Source organism: Psittacula echo, assembly GCF_963264785.1.
Source record: "Psittacula echo genome assembly, chromosome: 4".
In the NCBI taxonomy this organism is placed as follows: domain Eukaryota; kingdom Metazoa; phylum Chordata; class Aves; order Psittaciformes; family Psittacidae; genus Psittacula; species Psittacula echo.
In genome coordinates, this window is record NC_137738.1 from 27761197 (window position 1) to 27779472 (window position 18276).

The following is an 18276-nucleotide window of genomic DNA, read 5'->3' on the forward strand; positions in this document are numbered from 1 at the left end:
TCACATCTGTAGGTATCTGGCGACGTCCATCTTGCCATTTTATTCCCAAAAACTGAATCTCCTGTGCAGGTCCCTTGACCTTACTCCGTTTTATGGCAAAACCAGCTTTCAGCAGGATTTGGATTATTTCCCTCCCTTTCTCAAAGACTTCTTCCGCTGTATCACCCCACACAATAATGTCATCAATGTACTGCAGGTGTTCTGGAGCTTGCCCCTGTTCCAGTGCATTCTGGATCAGTCCATGGCAAATGGTAGGGCTGTGTTTCCACCCCTGGGGCAGTCGGTTCCAAGTGTACTGGACGCCCCTCCAAGTAAAAGCAAACTGTGGCCTGCACTCTGCTGCCAAAGGAATTGAGAAGAATGCATTGGCAATATCAGTCGTGGCATACCACTTGGCTGCCTTTGACTCCAGTTCATACTGAAGGTCTAGCATGTCCGGTACAGCAGCACTCAATGGTGGTGTGACTTCATTCAGGCCACGATAGTCTACTGTTAGTCTCCACTCTCCGTTAGACTTTCGCACTGGCCATATGGGGCTATTAAAGGGTGAGCGGGTCCTGCTGATCACTCCCTGACTCTCCAGACTGCGGATCAGCTTATGGATGGGAATCAGGGAGTCTCGGTTGGTGCGATATTGCCGCCGGTGCACTGTTGCGGTCGCGATTGGCACTTGTTGTTCTTCGACCTTCAGCAACCCCACAACAGAAGGATCCTCTGAGAGACCAGGCAAAGTGGACAGCTGCTCATTTTCCTCAGTCTCCAAAGCAGCAATACCAAAAGCCCATCGGTACCCTTTTGGGTCTTTGAAGTACCCTCTCCTGAGGTAATCTATGCCGAGGATGCATGGAGCCTCTGGACCAGTCACAATGGGGTGCTTTTGCCATTTCCTTCCAGTCAGGCTGATCTCAGCCTCCAGTACAGTCAACTCTTGGGATCCTCCTGTCACTCCAGAGATATAGATGCGTTCCACCCCTTGACAGCTTGACGGCATCAGGGTACACTGTGCACCGGTATCTACGAGAGCTTTATACTTCTGTGGGACTGATGTGCCAGGCCATCTGACCCACACAGTCCAGTAAATCCGATTATCCCCTACCTCCACCTGGCTGGAGGCAGGGTCCCTCTAACAGTCATCACAACGTTGGACACCTAAGTCGTATTGAAAGGGATTATTCTTCGTTATCATAGGAGCTGGAGTAAAATCAGCTCTTCCGCTCCATCTGGGAACCTGCTCACCAGAGACTGAAGCCGCAGCTCTCATGGGATGATTAGTCTTGACCCTTGTTCCTATTTTCAATTCATGCACCCGTTCCTCCAAAGCTGAAGTAGGTTTTCCATCCCACTTCGTCATGTCTTCTCCATGATCCCGCAGGTAAAACCATAGGGTGGCCCGTGGTGTTTGCCTTCTATATCTTCTGTCTCGAACAATAGGACGTCTTTTGTTAACAGCTGAGACGTGTGTTGGTACACGTGAGGAGCTGGATAAATCAGATAGATCGTCCCTCAATTGTTTGACATCCTGGGACAGTTTTTCCACAGCTGAGATGATGGAAGGGGTGAGATTGTCTTCGAACTCTCGGAGTTTATGAATCATTTCATCCACTGTTGGTGTTACTATGTCACCCCAGGTTACCGTTGCCAATGAATGGGCATATGATGAGGGTGCATTCCGTGTAAGTTTTCGCCACATGGGTCGTGTACATTCGACTTCATCTGGGTCTATGGGTATATCCCCGTTATTCAGTTTGATGTGATAGATCATCTCTACGATGGCTGATTCCCTCAGAGACTGGATGCCTTTGTCTAAAGTAGTCCACTTGGCCGAACGACTCGTAACATCATCCTTGTATGGAAACCTTTCTTTCACAGCTGCCAAGAGCCGCCTCCAAAGACTGAGGGACTTTTTCTCTCTTGCAATTGCTTTGTCAATTCCCCCTTCTCTAGCAAGTGATCCCAGCTGCTTGGCTTCCGTACCTCCAAGTTCATGACCATCGGCCCCATTGTCCCAGCATCGGAGCAACCAGGTGATGATGTGCTCCCCTGGTTGATGAGTAAAATCTTTTCGCATATTCCGTAGCTCGGTTGAGGTCTGAGGTCGAGAAGTCACCTCTTCTTCTTCTTCGTCATGTGACGATGACTCCTGACCAGATGCTGTCCTGAGTGGTGAATACATTGTTTCTTCATCTTGCTTCACCCTTCTTGCCTCTTTTTTGCTTTTTCTCTTGCGTAGAGGGGCAATCGATATTGGTACGAATTGGTCCTCTGGTTTAGCTGCAGTCATCACTGTGGTTTGAGTAGCAACAGTACTTGTCGCTGGGGGTGGTGTAGCTGCTGTGGTTGGAGCTGGGGTAGCTTCGCTGTCTGTTGCAGTTGAAGTTTGAGTAGTGGCTGTACTTGTCGCTGGGGTAGCTGCACTGTCTGTTGCAGTCGAAGTTTGAGTGGCGGCTGTACTTGTCGCTGGGGGTGGTGTAGCTGCTGTGCTCGGAGCTGGAGTAGCTGCGCTGTCTGTTGCTTCGCCCTCAGATCCAGGGACATTTTTTCCCTTTTGAAGGTGCTGGATAGCGTTGAACAAGGCCCAGTAAGCATAGGCCAAGCCCCAGCACGTTGACATGATTTGTCCCTCTCTGGTATGACCAGGATGACAACACACCTCATTTAAGTGTTTTACTAATTCTTCTGGATTTTGCAGTTGTTCGGTGGTGAAATTCCAAAACACTGGAGGGGCCCACTGACCTAGATACTTGCCCATACTATCCCACACACCTTGCCACTCATGGCTGTCCAGCCTCGGGGAAAATCTCTCGGTCCCCCTATATTGTCGTCTAACCCCAGACAGGACCCAAACCCGACTCTGCTTAACTCTTGAGATCAGACGTAATGGTTGTGGACAAAACACACTCTGTATGCGTGCCAACATGGTGACCCCCATCACAATCAGCAAACAGGTCTCAACAATATTAAAAGGCCACTCAAAAATTTCAAAACTCTCAAACGATGCTGTAAACGGTCTGGGAGGGGCACTGGGAGGGTAAAAGAATGTCTCCTTCATAGGTTGACCACCCAGGAAGGAGAAAAAAGATGTATAGTTGCTAAGCACTTGTATTATATACCTCCCAAAGTATAAAGGTGGTGACCACACTGGGAACACAAGCCAGATCAGTTTCATGATCAATCCTTCTATTGTATTACAAGTCATTGTCACAAAATACAACGAGACAACAACCTTAGCCCAAGCCCCACACTTGAAAAACACCAACACAGCAAATACCGGCTCTAAGTAACCTACGGCATATTGAGACTGTGAGATCAAAAACAACAACTTTGAGAGCCAATAAATCAGCATTGTGACGAGTGACTATTAATCTAAAACACTGAATGCTTATCACAAATACGATTAGACACACTCCGGTCAGATCTGTCGTTATCTCAACCCTTCGTGGGTTCGTGCCCCACGTTGGGCGCCAAAATAGAACTGTCGTGGTTTAAGCCCCGGCTGTAAATTAGAACCTCGCAGTCTACTTCCCCCCCCCCCACTCCCCAGAGGGATGGGGAGGAGAATCGAAAGAATGTAACTCCCACGGGTTGAGATAAGAACAGTCCAGTAACTCAGGTATAACACAAATCACTACTGCTGCCACCAATAATAATAATGATAAGAGAAATAACAAGGGAAGAAAATATGATACCGCTCGCCGGAAAAGAGCCCGACCAAAAAGAGGACGTGCCCTTCCGGGTAGCTCCCAGTTACATCCCTGGGCATGACGTGCTGTGGTATGGAATACCTCTTTGGCTAGTTTGGGTCAGGCGTCCTGTCCCTGCTTCCTCCCGGCCCCTCCTCCTCCCTGGCAGGGCATGAGACTCACAAAGTCCTTGGTCAGTCTAAACATCAGTGTTATCAGCTCTGTTCCGAGGCCGAAAGTCAAAAACACAGTGCTGCAACAGCTACTAAGAAGGAGAAAAACTGACTGCTACTGCTGAACCCAGGACACCAGAGTAAGTATTACAGGTTACAGCAGCATGTTGAAGATGCTGATGGCAGTGAGAAACCAGCCAAAGAACTTTCTTACCAGTGGAGTTCTCCCACCCTCTTAATTTGTTCCATTTCCTGCTTTATAACACTACCATCATATTAGAATCTTTCTAGCTTTTGCCTTAGCATTTTCTAGCAGCTGCTGCACATTTGCATGCTCTAACACCTTTTACAAGTAACAAGTCCACACAATACAAGGTATAGTTTCTCATTAGCAACTGGCTAGTAAATACAAGTGGTTTTTTACACAAAATCACAGCCTCTAATAATAGCTACGTTACAAGCACACATATTCAAGTTGTTACTTTTCAGTTGCCCCCAAGTGATGTCCTGTAATCATTTATTTTTCTCTTCCTCTATCTCATTCTGCTCGGGGTATTCACTGTCAGCTCCTGTAGCTGAGGCATCGGGTTCCTCCGCTTGTCTGTCCAGCTCATGGCAAGGCTTGGCAAACTTTGCAGGCAGCTGCCATGGACCTGTATGTAGGAGGACACAAACATACCCCCTCTCCCAGTTATCAGCTCTTGAGAAGGAGCTGGGTTAGAGTGATTCAAAGGCATTCTGATGGGAAAGGAATGTGAAGCTACAGCTGCCTGCCTGCTTAGCAGCAGCCATAAATACCTGCCAGCAACAGCACTTTGCATTAACCCTTTCTTGTCCAAAATGTTAATCTGCTACCCATTAAAACTTTTATACAAACCCAACAACAAAAAATATGCAGAACACTGTCTGCCCTCAACACACACACACACACATGCATGGGATCCCACAAGCAAACTCCGTACAACTACAATATTCAAAACACAAAACCCAGACAATCATTACTCCCACTACACGGTCCCTCATATGGAACGTGGCGTAAGGACCCTGTGAAGACAATCAAAAATCAGCTCCAAGAAGCATCATCGCAGTGTGAGGTGACAGGCTCAACTTTAGCGGGCGTCCCCACAGAGGCTCTGTCTCCCCCACATTGCATGAGCCTTGGGCTTTTACACTGACCAAAATGCACACTCATTCTGATGCAGGTGGCCAGCCTACATCGGAAGAAGTGGTCAGCAATATCCATAAAAACTCTCAGTACATGTGGATCACAGATAGACTACCAAATGAGTTGTATATGGGGTCCCAAGTCCACAGTCCGCCACGGTACTCATATAACGTGTTCAAAAGGCTATAAGGGTACATTAAATTGCTGTGCTTTTTTTTTTTTTTTTTTTTTGTAGAAAATCAAAACCAAACTGAACACTCCGGCCTGGTAGCCAAGGATAAAGACAATGTCGTTAGTAGGGAGGATTCCCCCAGGGTAGACTTTGAGGGTTGCTGTTGCTCGTTGTGGGGAAGCCCCCTGTCCCCTGCCCTGTCGCACAAAGGGGAGTGTTGCCAGGGCTCACGACACTCCACTTCCCGTTTTCCTGCAGCTGCCGTTGTTGCTGTTGCCGCGGTTGCCAGCAGTCGCGCTGCAGCTCCAGCGCTGCTCGCTCGGCCGCGCGGCCCGGGACACCTTCCTCCACAGCTCCCGCGCAAGGTCTGCACCCGCGGCTCCTCCACTCGCAGCGCCTTCGTGTCCCGCAGCCGCTCCAGCAGCTCCTCTACTGGAGACAACTTTCTCGATAGCACCCCACATCTCCCCCAGATCTCCTGCTTTCTTTTGCCCAGCCAAGACCGCTTCCAAAAGCTCTTGGCGGATCCGTCCCCATCGGGAGGTATCTAATACGTCCACAGGGGCCTCCACCGCCCCCCGGCCTCGCAACCATTGGATGTAGTGGCCCACTGGCCCCGAGTGTATCCCCTTCGGCAACCCAGCTTGCTGCGCGAAGGCCTCCAGTACCTGTACCACGTGGCTTCCATCCATCACTATCACGTCGGGGTCACCACTTGTAGTTTCTCTCTACTCGTGTGGTGAGGGACGGAAGCACTAGTTCCCTTCGAACTAGGGCTGAGACATAGAGCATTCACGGAATGCGGGTCATCAACGATTTATTGCGCAGTTACAATTCCTTATATATAGGAGGTGCCTAAGCACCTCCGCAGAGTCAGTTGGTTCCTGTCCCTCCTAGCAGCTTCCCGTCCATGCACCAATCCCTACAGTCATCATATCCTGATCTGAAGAAAATAAACATATAGCCCTGTTTCTCTGGGGTTTAATCAGACATGAGGAAAATGAATGCGACTTTCCACACTCACCAATGTCTTCTAAGCAGGATTCTGTACTGGGCAGGTAAACATAGTTAGACTCTTCAAGACTATTTACAGGACTAAGTTTAAAAAAATGAAACAAAACAAAACAAACAAAAAAACCCAACCAAAACCCTTTGTCAGGGTCCGACTGGAGAAAAAAACCCAGTGCTAGACCCTTTTTCAGTTTGTGATCCAAGAGTGAAATTAAGAAGCAAACAAGGTCAAGTACCATAATCGGACAGTTTGTTTATTACAAATTACAAAAAGACAGTTATTGTAGAAAAGGGAAATTATTGTAATAAATGGGATAGTGATAGGACAGGTTCGAAAAAAGGTAGAAAATGAAGCAAGAATTTGGGGTGCAGAGAGAGAGAGAGAGATATATAGTCACCACTGTGAATTCGGCGGTGTCACGGGAATTCGTTCTCGTCATCAGTGGTGGGAGTTCTTCAGGGTTCGTAGTCAGAGCAAAGTGTCCCCCAAGATCCGTCGGCAGTGGGTGTCCTCTTGGAGGCATCCTTCTGGAGTACCCCTGAAGGTACCCCATGAAGTCTGTCTTGTGGAGTTGCCCTCATGGCCATGTCTCATGGAGGGTGTCTCTCAGGGTCTGTAGTAGTCATCCACAGAGAGAGTCCTCACAGATGTGTCCTTCTGGAGTCATCCTCATGGCAATGGCTCCCTGGCGATGTGTCTCTTGGTGATGTGTCTCTTGGTGATTACCTTTTCTCCTTTTGTAAAGAGCTGTGGGGAGTACCTCTGTTCTTCATGTCACATATTACACGTTTCTGCCAGTTTCCCTGGTCTTGCAGCCAGCTCTTCAGCTGCAGGTGTCTGCACACACATGTGACTGCAGCAATTCTTGGGATAATACTTCACACCAATCCTTGAGGTAATGGACAGAAGAGTCTTAGCTCTGCCCCACTCATCCCTCAGGCAATGGATGGTGGAGTTCCACTTCAGCTCCTCACTCCCTTCTCCCAGACAATGGATGTAAGAGTCTTATCTCAACTCCTCCCACCCATCTCTGAGACAATGGTCAGTGGAGTCCAGTTTCAATTCCTCAGACCAATCTTTGAGACAACAGACAGTGAAGTCTCTCACACCCTGAAACTTTATAAAAAAGAGAACTGAAGTCCATCTCTTACTCAAAATAAGCTTGAAAACAAAGCCAAGTTAGCAGAATCCTGTGGATCAATAAAAAAGAAAATGTAAGAGGCCTATTATTACTTCTATAAGAGCAAGTCCCCCTTTAAGCTTAGCTTGGTTTATTTTTTTAAGTACCTGCTAGTTACTTTGCAAGAACCAGATGAAAATTGATTAGTGATTATTAGACAAAATGCAAGTAATTGACGTGTATTAGAAACACAGTGGTGAATGACAGAATGGAAAACTGAGCAGAATTATCAGAAGTTAAACCCCAGAAATATCTTGCGTTATTCTCAAATACCATGGTTTTACAATACACATTATACATTACCACGTCTGAACTCCATTCTACCCAGGTCCCTGCAAGAAATGGCTACTTGTTTATTTCTGTCTAGATACTGTGATTTTACTTACACATATCAGAAAAATTTGAGCTCTAATTCCACGAATTAATTTATTTCCTCTAATTTCACTGCTGCTGACAGGAACAAAGCTTCTGAGCATAACAGGATAATGGTAAAGATTCACAAGATGGAAAATGAAAAGATAACAAAAGCTCAAACAGAGAGACTTAACTGTTCTGGGGATGTGACACCACAAGCCAGAAGCATGGAGCTGGTTAATGAACAGTATCACATTCACTAGCAAGAATAAGAAAACAGTTGTATTAATGACCTGAAGTTTCACAGACTGAGTTCATGAGTTCACACACACACACAAAAAAACCCCAAAAAAACAAACAAACAAAAAAAAAACCACCAAAAAACAAACAAAACAAAAAAAAAAAGAGAAAGAAAACCCCTCTAAGTCTGTTGGGTAACTTTTGCAAATTGAAGATACTGAGAACTAAGTAAGCTCTTGTTCAACAAAAAGATCAATAAACTCTCTTCTCCCACATTTACAACTATATATATGAAAGCAAATCCAATAGGCGCTGATGCTTAGCACTGTGCCAATTTAACAGCATCCTCATTCCAGAGGCATCATCAGGAACTGAGATTTATGTGCTGAGCACATTTTGAACATTCAGAAAATCGTTATCCTTACAATGATGGATGCACAAAATGAAGGAAAGGCAAAAAGACAAGTAGACAGATGTGAGAAAGCAAAAAATAAACTGTAGTTCAAATCTGTCAATCTGATTCACATAAAGCAGCACAACTAAGGCAGTTATGAAAATATAATGCTACATAAACAGCTGAGGCATCTTGGAAATACAGTAAAATGAAATAAATTCTCTGGTGGAAGGACATTGATAGAACAACAGAAATGGAGGTGAAATCTACACAAAGCACTCTAAACTCCAAAAAAGAACAAAGTGGAAAGGTTAAGTTACCTGTAGATAGAACATGGTTTTATAGTTACTATGGATAGTACCTAATAGGGTAAAGGAGAGGAAAGATACAAAGATAACAAGCAGAGGATCTGGAAAACTACTTATATTGTCCCAGGTGAAGCTATGGATATTTTGGTTTGCCCAAGTGACATTGAAGTTCACAAAACATGCTCAACAACAGACACTCAAGAGACAGGCTGGACTGTGGGACTGAACAGAGGCAGATGTGGTAGTGCTGGAGACAGATCAAGTAATCAGTGAGGAAGGCAGCTGACCCAAGTCACCTTGGGATAAAACGTGACAAATGAAGTGTTGCAGAAGTCTTGACAGCAGAGCGCAGAGTTGGAGGATGACTTCAGCGGAGCTGGGCAGAAACGCCTTCGGGTCTGTCAAGTATTCAGTCTGTTTTCTGCATGTTCTTTCTGGTCTCTGACATGAATGCAAACCGCAGGATTAGCACCCACCCATGCCTTTCTCTCTTTGCACAGTGGCAGCACAGGTGGTTCTGCTCCACTGTCAGCTTTGGAGTACCACAGAAGCTCTGCCAGCAGACTGCCCACCTGGAGCAAGCTGCATCCTTGCCACAGACCTTGCAGAAACCAGTGCAAGTTCGGGAGAGTGGAGCTGGCGCTGTCTGTCCTGTTTAAAGAGGGTAGGTTGAACTTGCAGTGTGGATTTTTTCCTGAGTGCAGTGTTTAACACCAAGTTGTTGTCTGTTTAAGACTGAGAAATAAGGAAGGTAATGCTTTATTAATACAGAAATATACAGTAAAATTACCTTTACTTATCAAATAAAAAATAATTTACATTAACAAGCACCTTACATTTCTTTCTTTGATCAGTAGTACTTTATACAACTATTAGCATAATTTCTTTTAAATGAAATAAAGCAGTAAATAACAGCCTAACACAAGAATCACTCCAAGACTACTATTACCTGCTGAACAATCCTGCAGATAACTTGGCGTTTATTGGACAACTGTTTTATTTACAGAAAAGTACTGGTAATAAACAATTGTTACAGACAAGTATGATCATTTTAGAGACGCTACAAAACCATGTTTTGCTGCAAAACCGAGATGAGATTTAGCTGTGGAGCAAATAACACTAGTAAGGCTGAAGAGTTATTCTCCACACCAAGAAAATATGTATCAATATAGAGAGCACTTCATTGGTTCCAAATAATATCTCAAATTTCTTGTATCCATTAAATATTAAAATTCTAAGTAAGAAAACTGAGACAACTCTTTTATTGATCAGTTTTCAGGGGAATTTATTTATTTGTTCTCCTCTGGAATAAAAATAGTAGTTTTATTGGCATTTTTCCAGATACAAAACACTACTGTGACCATTTTTAGGTGTATTTCACTGCAGAAGATTTCACCTTGCTTTTCTTACTGTCTTTGTGTGAACACACATTGAGGGGGCTTTTGCTCATGTTTAAATGTTATTGTAAACTCACCAGAAGTTTTGAGTGAAATAGATATCATAAAGGAAAAAGCAAAGTAGCAAATTTGACTATGAAGAAATCCATGTTTTAGAGATGTTTCTACCAAAATCAATGAACAGATCAAATCCTTTTTTTAAGTATATGCAACTGAGATCACATTTAACTGTTCTAACATAGCCCCTTTACAGTTTAACAGCATAAAAACAAAATTTTCCCACCCCTTTCCAGACTCTTTATCCTTCTGATCCCCCCAATATTCTATAGAAACCAAAAGGATATCATGATGTGATTCTGAATTGTGCTATTTTGTGTGATTTAAAAATACAGTGAGACAAAGTGGGTAATCACTGGTTCTCGTGGCGGAGTGTGGGTGTAGAAGAATAAACATTCTTCATTATCTCAGAATCATTCATGGATTCTGAGTGATATTCCGGTGATATTAATTGGGATATCACTTCCCATTTACCTTTCTTCCAAACTGAAGTGTCCCAGTTCTGTTGCTCCTCCTGACCAGTTCTGTAGGCCCCCTCTGTCCCTTCCTAACTTTGTTACGTGGTTTGTCAGACAGGAGGTTGAGAGGTGCATTTAGAGCTCTTAGCTTGGTAGATGGCATTTTCAATTGTGTGCTCTTCCTCCTTCATTCCTCGTCAGTTCTTTCCCCAGGTGCTTCTAGTTTGTGTTCTCAAATACCACAATGATCTCTTTCCATTTAGACTTACATTAAATACACTTACAAGCAAGGAATTAAAACTCAGAAGATTACGTATTGTGATCAGAGTCAGAAATACCAAATAAAAAGCACGCATTTACCATGCACAAAAAAAAAAAAAAAAAAAAAGAAAGAAAAAGGAGTAATCTCTTTTTCTATGAGCTTACAGAGCAACAGTTGTGAGCTGACAGTGATAGAACAGGCATAGCCTTCCTAAAAACTGGAAGGCATGACAATTCTCATTTAATGTATGGGAGGCCATATATCCCTAAGCCAGGAGAAAAATCCAAGTGTTGCAGATATATTCCAGGCACACCCTAACATTTCTTAGAGCTGCATAATAACTTCTGCTGCTGCACAGCAATTAACATCAAGCCTCTGGTCATCACATCTTGTGCTTAGTCTTCACTATGCTGAAAAGAGTGTGTCCCCCCCATGACTACCCACTTTGATATCAATCTTGAGGACCATCACCCATTTTAAGAAAGAAAATTCCCTAGAAATGATCTCCAAATCAGCAAAAGAAAGAACTTAAGGAAGTGTTTCAGCGTACATACTCATATTATTGGGGTCACAGAGAGAGAGCTCATGGGCTTGGTTTTCATACATGATCATATAGAAGGAAGCTTTTGGCAGATAGAGATAGGCATCCATGCAACAGACCAAAGGTGCTGCAAGAACTTTCTAGAAACAAACACACCACAGGACTGGTAATAAAATGCAGAGTTGTAATAAAAGACAAATGGATTTTGCTTGTGTCTCTTCTGCCAATTTATTGCATAAGGTTGGACAAATCACTCTGACACCTTGCACCATAGTTTCTCAGGTACAGGCTGAAGACTATTATGGTTACTTCTATCTAGGAATAATCTTGGAAAGTACATTTACCAGTAAAACATTATCTCAATCTCACAGAAGTAATACAAAGCTGCATACAGACTGAACCATACCTTCCACAGCCTGTACCTCTCTCATCTTTTTGTTGCAAGCAAATGCATATCTGTCAGAAGCTACTGCAAAATATACGGTAGAAGACAACATACATATCTCTTTTTGGTCCATTTAAGCAAGACTGCTGTTGAAAAAGGAATACGCATTTGTATCCTTATTTTACCAGTGGCTACACTCTTCAACCAAACTAAGCCAGGATTGGGCAGACTAATAAATATGATTATATTGCCAATAGGGAATTTACAGAGAGGAGTTGTTAGTTTATAAATTGATTTGCATTCCAACAGGAGTTTTATTATGAGGTCTGTGTGGCTGGCAGTAGGAGGCACCTGGAATGTGCTCCATGGCTTTCTGTAACCCTCAGCTTTTAGACCATGACGAAGCAGAAGACTTGTTAGGAAGTGAAAAAGGAAAAGGCAAACAGCTGTCTCTGCTAATAAGAGTAATTCCCAATCAAGTATCAGTTTTAGCACCCACCACAAGTGACCAAAAAGTGTAACGAAGGCAGTGGAACAATGCTGCCTATCTTCTGGTTTGCCACTATAAGTCATTCATTCGCTATTATCCTGGGCTGCAGCTGCCTTGTCTAATGAGGCTAATGAACTGTCCGCTACATCTCTCTGACATTACTGACATACAGAATTGAGTAACACAACACTTGAAAAAAGAAGATGCAAAAATGTGTTGAAGTAAATAAATATGCATATCTGAAGGAGAACAGCAGGCACCACATTTCTTCCTCTTTTCATTTGAACATCACTTCTTGCATCTTTCAAAAGATTTCATTTGCAACATTTTTCAGCTTCTCATGTTGTTATTAAAGATCTTTTCTGTCCAAGTTCCCACACTATATCCATCATTGTAGGATCCACGTGTCTGTATAAATGAGTAAATAACTTCTTATTAAACAAGGCTCTAATAACCTTGGTTATTAAACAGTCACCTTAACCCAGCTTCTTCTCCTGCTGTTAAAAAGTTTTTATACTTTCAGTGAATATTTTCATGGATGTTAATTTCTTGGTTGGTAATCCAGTTACTGGGCAGTATGATTTCCTGTAGCGCAGAACAGGACAAAGGCTACTTAAAAGACATTTAAACTTTCAGATTGATGATTATGTGAAATTGAAGTGACAAATAGGTTTGGGATTAGTATTATGAGTAATATTTCTCACTGAGCTGGAGTAAATTGGTTACAGACGGAAGGCTATTCCCCTGTGAGAGGAAAAGTCCTTGGGCAGACTGTTGAACACCACCATGGCTTTTCCTATCTGACCTGCCTTGAACTCTGGCTCTGCTGTGTGTCCTCCCCTCTACCCCACCCACGCAGAATGAGAGTAGACTCATCTTGGTGAAACTGTAGCTGGTACAGAAGCAAGCAGGACTCTCAAGATAGCTCACTTTGTCTATCTGATTCCCAGTGAGAAACTACTATGACAAGATTAGGTTTTGCAATAAATTAATTTCCAATTTTCATGTAACAGCAACAGGGACAAGTTTGTCCAGGACTCTAATAAAATGAGTATATCTGGTCCGTAAAGCTGAAACAACAGCATACAAACTTCACGTTGAGAAAAAATATTTTGAGATACCTGAATATAATCAGCTAATCTCATTAGATCCATCTCTATTTAAGGACAATAAATGAGGAACACATGCAGACTGACTCAGCTCCTACTGAATTAAGCAGTGGGATCCAATTTGTCTTCAGTTAGTACTAACCCATGATATATTACCTCTGACCACAAGACTTGAACTCTACTGCTATATTTATATTTATAAACTCACTGAAAGCACATTTATCTAAAGGGCACCATGTCAAACTCGCACTTTAAATTATTTGTTGACCCATTTTATTACAGGAGAAACCTGACACACTTTCACAGAAGAAAGAAAACAATAACAAGATGGAGAAAACAAGCTTCTGGTTGAAGAGACAAGATGAGGATAAATAAATTTGACAGATGTTAATATGATTCGACAAACATTCACTTTTTTACGAGTCCGTTTAAGTAAAGCACAGGGGACGCAAACCACATAAAAGCATTTTAAGACAGAGTGACATAAAGAAATGAGCATTATTTGAGTTTTACTATTTTATTATTGTGCTATTGACTCAAAACATGCCATTACTGCACCCACACAATAAGGTATAATAAAATAAGTTATTGTATTTCCTGCAATTTTTTTCCCCTGCTTTGAACTATTATTTTCTACTGAGTTAAAAACCTATGCTTTTCAGGAAGGAAATTATTAAATATTATTAAATAATTAAATATTACAAGGAATTAATAGAGAACTGTATGGACTGAAGTGACCATAAAACCAAAACCAGAGAAAAATAACCTTTCTCCAGAGGACAGACCAGATAATCTAAAGGAAGCTCCAGAGATGCAGCCTACAGTGACCACTTGGCTCCTATAACTTCAGCTAATGACCAAAATTCAAGAAATCTGAAATGCTACTTTCAATCAGAAGAATGAATAACTTTAGAAAAAATTCAGTTGATTCCCAGGGCTAAGACTCTTGGTTTTGTTGCGCAAATATTGTAATCTGATTCCAGAAGAGTCTGAAATACTTGGGTTACTGTTCTGTTAACATGCTCTGAGTTAGGTTCTAATCAACTCCCAGTTAAATCAATGGAGGCCCAGAGGAATAAACACCCAAAATCTTCAGGTACATTTTAGGAAAATCAACATCTTTCACATGCTTTTGTCTATCATCTTTAACATACAAATATAACTTTTAAATTCTGGTGCTTACTTTCTCTATTTCTTATATTAATTAGCTTGAAATTTTAATAATAATTACCCATTTTTCAAATGCTTTGATATTCTCACAAAAAAAACCCCAAAACTCTATGGAAATAAAAATTCTTAACATTTCTCAACTCTTTTACTATTGAAATCAAATATATTTATTAGGAACAATCACTTCTTACGTTTCATGATACAAGTAATGTTTTTATTCAGCTATGTGAATAGTATTTCAAGTTGGTTCCACTCTCATGTATCAACCATATGGTAGGAAGAAATAATTACTGTTTATTGAGTCTACATTAAACTTTTCAGAGAACAATTTTATGAGATGCCATAAGGTCGTATACTTACTGCAGTCATTAATCTTCTCTGGGCATCTTTAATCAAGCAGCTCTGTCAGAACCATTAAACAATGTTAGGCCTAAGCTCTTTAACTATTACAGTTTTTTGTTTTTAAGAACCAATATGTTACTGAAATTGCTCTGTTTCAAGCTCTGGATGACCCTTAGAATCAGGTTTACCAGATTTAAAAATAGTTTCTGAATCTGTACTGAAAGCATCATATGACTATGACATGCTGAGTTTAAATTACAGTGAAGTATTCATGTCAGGAGGTCAGGAGATAGATACCACATTTCTGACATAAAGAAAAATAACAGAAGTCAAACAAGTAACATTTAAAGTTGGTATCCCAAGTTCATAGAAAAGATATGTATAAAGTGTCCAGTAAAATAGCCCCTCAAAATCTAATAGAATACTTTTACAGGCTATTTACATTAGTGCATGGTACTTACAAATGAAGCCAGAATAAGAACAGTTTTCACTCAGATTAATGCTATCACTAGTTAGATAAATTTTAACTTTTCAATTTATTAAGGAGTCTCTTAAATGAACCCTGAGTCCCTACAGCAGATTATACTCTCATGAAACTTCTGGTCAGCTCTTAAATACTGCAGGTCCAAAGCAGCTCTTATTTCACTTATCAAAAGCTGCTTAGTGAGAAATGACAATTTCAAATTATGGATCTGCAAATAAAATCTATATGTTACCTTAGCACATAATTGAACAACACAGTACAGAAAAGGAACTGAACAAAGACAGAAAGATCCAAAATATGACAAATAAATCCAAGATGTATTTTCAATAAAGAATAATAAAAAGAAAGAGGAAAAGAAAAAAAAACCAACCAACAAACAAAAACAAACAAACAAAAAAAACACCAAAACAAAACAAGTTTAAAAATCTTGGTGTTTGTGGAAGGAAATAATATTTGTAGCAACTTTAAACAGACATACTTTTTCAAGAAATCATAAACAAGAAATAAAGAAAGCCTGCTGGTTTTGGTTTTGTTTTTTTGGTTTGGGGGTCTTTTTCTTTCCAGTTGTCTGTGATAAAATCTGAATAATTACTGCCACATATTCTCAGGAATGAACTTTGCAACTCGTTATTTCCAAGTGCAGGAGGAAAACAGACAACTTATTCGCATTACTAGCATATGACTTCAGTTGTTACTATTGCTGATGCAAAATGCAATTGTTCATAAACACAGGATCTAGAAAGTGTGTATTGAGTGTATGCTCCATGTATTACTTCTTACACTTCTTAAATTGGGCCTTTTAATGACATGATTTTCCTAGTAATAAAAGTATTAGAATACTTTCTGGTAGATATTCACATTTTTTATATACTAAGAAATGTGAGAAGTGCTGAGGAAAATTTCTTTCATCTGAATATTTCTAAGGAGAAACTTGAAGTTTCTACCTCAAAATCTTCTAGTGATTTTTCTTCTACAACTGCCTACGTGATCTGAAATTTAAGAAAACACACCAAAAATTCAAAACCAATGTGCTGATTTTTGTTACTGATTTTAGAGTTCTTAGTCAATTGAAATCCAAGACGGGCAATCAACTACGCTGAAGAACTAGATGCTTAGGGAAGGAGTGGTCACAGCCAACATTTGCAGTCACTTCATTAATGTACTTCAGCCAGATCCACAGAAAAACATTTTCATTTCCATCTGCACTCTATCAACTATTTATTTACACATTACTATGTATCTACAGATATTTATTTAAACAAGATCAAAGCAGGCTCTTCACATAGGTGGTACACCTAGAACAGCCACTGCAGAGATTTACTCCAAACCTATGACAAGGTTTCCTGCACATTCTCTAAAAACAGTCCCATTTTCATGCTGAGTCAACACAATGTTTCTGTCAGGATGATAAAAATGCCACTTCACACTAATCAGGTTGGTGGATACTTAATTGCATGGGTTCACATATTAATATTCTGGGATCAACAGTCTCAGAGGGAACTCTGATGTTCATCACTTCATTTCCTTTTCCTGGGCACGCTTCTCAACTTTATTAGATATTTTGCTGATTTGTTTTAATTAGCATATTGTCAAAAAAACTATTATCACTTCACTTTTGGGTCTTTAAAAATTACTTTGTCAATGACATTGACTTGTCAGTGTTATTAACAAGAAACTTCAGGTATTACTACATTTGGTAACAACTGAAAAAATAGATAAAAGTGGGGACAATAAATGAGACACCATGTATCTTACTGTTTGAAATGACAAAGGCATACAGGCCATTAGGAAAGCACTTTGACTTTCTAACCATTATATGTAGCACAAGAGTGTTTTGTTTGACATACTTATTTCAATCAGTGACTGAAAGTATAAATATTCATACCAACTATGGTCACTTTTATCCTCACATAATTTTTTTAATTACTGCAAAAAATCTCTTCCCATAAGCATTTTTTGTTTTAATGTAGTTACATGGTAATCTCACTAATATTAGGGGGACTAGGAGGGTAAACTCTCTTTAGTTAAAATTCACATCTTGAATTTTCTTTTGCCACAAGGAAGTGAAGCTCTTCATTCTGAAATCCAAGAGTAGGTTGGTCCTACTGAAACCATCCCAAGCTGGTGGCCCCTGATTTACCCCTGGCCATCTACCAAGGACATTTTCCCTGTCATGCCTCCCACAGCACTGTTCTGAGTGCGACCATAAACCATTGCGAAGAGAAGCAGTGGCAAGGGCTACTCTCATTCCAACCTACTGAGGAAGTTTTACGCTGCAAAGAGTAAATAAGTATTTGAGGAAAAGAGTAAGGACAGAGTACGGAGGAGGGAACACTGCTGGAAAGGATACTGATGGCACCCCTGCAGGCCTGAACAGGGTGCTGCAGATGTTGACCCTTCTGTCTTCCTGCTATGCTCCACAACAGAGGAAATTTGACAGAAGATGTTGTAACTTACACATGGACATTATAAATTGCGTGCTCTACCAGTGAGACAGCCTGGAGGAGGCAGTCAGGCCTGGCACTTGGCCACATACTTTATCCCACAGACAGTACCGCCTTTCCTGAACAGGCTGCTGTGGCTGCCACACTTCAACAGGGAATTCATCTGGTGCCACAAAATATCAGCCAAACTATCAGCACAGCTAAATATGCAGGAATTAATTGGATTGGAAACAAGAATGATGGGGCATCCAAAACCAAAGAAGAAATTAAATAAGCAAAAAAAACCCTGCCTTCCAAATGTCAGCTAAAATGTCTTTTCCTCTGGGCCCCCTAAACATTGTAAAAGGAATGCAGAAGGGGACAATAACAGATGTCAATGGAAAGATCAGATCCTTTGAAGAGAAGGTGTCATCAAAAGAGGTGAAGTATGGCTCATATTCATAATATAATTTTGAAAAT